Raw genomic sequence first — 2,970 nt, forward strand, 5'->3', positions numbered from 1 at the left:
TGTGGCTGTTCTTACACATGACTGATGACTTGCTTATGTAAAAGATACAAATCCCTTCCCTCAAAGATCTGGAGGCTAGAGATCAGAGATCAGAGGTCAGGGGTCAGTAGGGCCGTGCTTCTTGGGAAGGCTCCAAGGAGTATCCTTCCCGTGTCTTCCAGCTCCTGGTAGCTGCAGGCTTAGCTTATGACTGCATTCCTCCAGGCTGCATTCATATTTACAGGCCCTCCTCTTCCTCCTTCTCCCCCTTTTCCGTCCTCCCCATCCTCCTCCTCTTCTTCTCTCTGATTATATTCATTGCACAAGGTAATTGGTTTCATAAATGACATCTGTATTGAATTTTATCATGTACAATGACCATCTTCATGCCCCATCAACTGCCCTTTGCCTTTGCTCAAAATATTCCCCTTTCTGCTTCTCTCCCTCCCTCCCTCCCTCCCTTCCTTCCTCCCTCCCTCCCTCTCTATCTCTGTCTCTGTCTCTCTCTGTCTCTCTGTCTCTCTCTGTGTATGTGTGTGTGTCTGTCCCTCTGTGTTTCTGTCTCTGTCTGTCTGTCTGTCTCTGTCTCTCTCTCTCTCTCTCTCTCTCTCTCTCTCTCTCTCTCTCACACACACACACACACACACACACACACATTGCTTATGAATATATAATGTTGGCTACACATATGACATCGACCATGCATTATTTTCCCGTGTATGCACGCATGTTCTTATGTGTGCAGGAGTATGAATGTGAACATGCACCTGCATGTGTGTATGTGAGACATGTAGGTCAGAGGTCAACCTTAAGTGTTTGTCAAAATTACCACCTTGTCTTTTGAGACAGGGTCTCTCACAGGGACTTGGGATTCACCAATTACACTAGGCTAGATAGTCAAAGAACCCTGGAAATCTACCTGTTTCTGCCTTCCCAGGGCTGGGATTAGTATGTGCCTCCACAGCTGGTTTGCTTGCTTGCTTGTTTATGTGGGTGCTGGGGATGGAACATGCATCCTCATGCCTATGCAGTAAGCACTTCACTAACTGAGCCATATCCTCAGCCACTGGCTTGTTGTTCTTATTGGATTTTTGGACCTACCTGGATATTCCTGGATGCTCTCTTCTTGAGATCTGTAATTGCATCTCCACGCATCTCCAAAGACCCTTTTAGTAGACAAGGTCACACTTACAGCTTCTGGGAAATGGATGTCTCCTTTTGGGGACCACCATTCAACAAACCGCTGCATCTCTTCATACACAGCCCCTTTCAAAACAAAGTCTCCAAATGTTGCTGCCAATCAGAAACCAGATTCCAGGAGATGAGCCTACCTCCCTGGGGGCCGTCAGGGCTGCTTCATTTCTCTGCAATCACTTGGCTTCAGATCGGAGTCTTCCCAAATCCTCTCACTGTGCTGTGCATAGTATCCGGGCTGGTGGGGTCTCCTGTAAGTCACTTTGCCTACTTAGGCCATAAAAATATATTAGATTTGAAAAAAATACACTTCCAGTTTGGGTTTGAGATTTGACAGACACGCTCGTTTCCCTTGTAGCCTTGAGTGTGATATTGAGCCAGGTGCTCTCTGATATTGAGGCTGCGTGGTGGTCTCTTGTTGGACCACCTGCCCCAGATGTGAATGAAGTATTATGTTCAACCAGCTCCCAGTAGCCCACTGGTGCTCCTCCCAGGCCCACCACTTATTGGCTGAGTCTTTCAAAGTGTTCCTTTGTCTCTCAGGTCTTCTGTCTCTCTCACCATAAAATGAAGATGAATTAAAAGTGGGCTTGGCAAGTTAATGCCTACAGACCAAACCTGTATAGCACAGTCACTTGTTTTTATAAATAAAGTTTTATAAGAACACAGTCCCACCCATGCAGGGTTGTGTATGGTTATTTTCATGATACAGAAGCAGAAGAGTTGTGACTCAGACAGGATGAATCACAAATGGTTCTTTATAGGATACATTAGCTACCCACCCTTGGGGCTCTTCCAGATGTACTATTCTGTGATTCTTTCTGTGAATCATGAGTAGGGAGCTGTGGTGAGGGTGAGGTGAAAATAGTGTGTTGTTGGCATTGGGCTGGGTGACACTGCCAGTAATCCCAGCACTGGTAAAAGTAGGGGAGCCAAGGTTCTAGGCCTGCCAGAGCTTCAGAATGAGTTCAGAACTAGCCTAGGAAATTTGGTAAAACCCTGACTCATGTTCTAGGCCAGTGAAGGATCTCTCTTTCCCAACAGAAGGCAGACAGTGCCTGAGGAGAAACACTGTTTCTCTGGCTTCTACACTTACATACACACATATGAATGCACTTGCACACACAAGGGTACAACACACACACACACACACACACACTAAAATTTAAAAAGCACCATTAATCTAATAGCTGCACCCAGCTCAGACAGCCCTTGTCATGTGGTACCCCTAAGACCTCTGTGTTTTTGTGTTCCATGAAGTCTGTAACACCAGGCCCTGGAGAAGGTCTCTCCTGATCTCCTTCACATTTTGTCTCCCTCCAATGAACAAAAAGAAAGCATGAAGTCAGGTGACTTGCATGTCTTCTGAAAGCCCGAGACCTGGGGCAGTCCTCTGTGTCCTCAGCCACCTAAGGACACCCCCTTCTATGCCCAGGACAAGCTGTCCCCTAGGAAGTTCAAATCACCTGCAAATGAGAGCGGAGCCCCTGAGTGACTGCCAGCCTCAATCTCTTCTGCACTCCTCTCCTATTTGTTAAACAAATCCCGATTTGCCTTTTTAGGCTGCTCTTGAATTTTATGGCAACATGTAATAAACATCTGACTGCTTTTATTTCTATTTAACTTTTATCTTGAATGTCTCTGCTGTTTCAAACCAAATATTTATAGCATCGCACAGCCGCCCGCAATTCCATTCCTCACCAGCACTGTCATTTCTCCTGCTTGACGCCACCAACCCAGCAGAGGGTTCAAGAATGTGGGAGGCAAGTGGTCTCTCGGGTTCCATGAGATTCACAG

The sequence above is a fragment of the Apodemus sylvaticus genome, chromosome 1 (genome assembly GCF_947179515.1).
Source record: "Apodemus sylvaticus chromosome 1, mApoSyl1.1, whole genome shotgun sequence".
Classification (NCBI taxonomy): Eukaryota; Metazoa; Chordata; class Mammalia; order Rodentia; family Muridae; genus Apodemus; species Apodemus sylvaticus.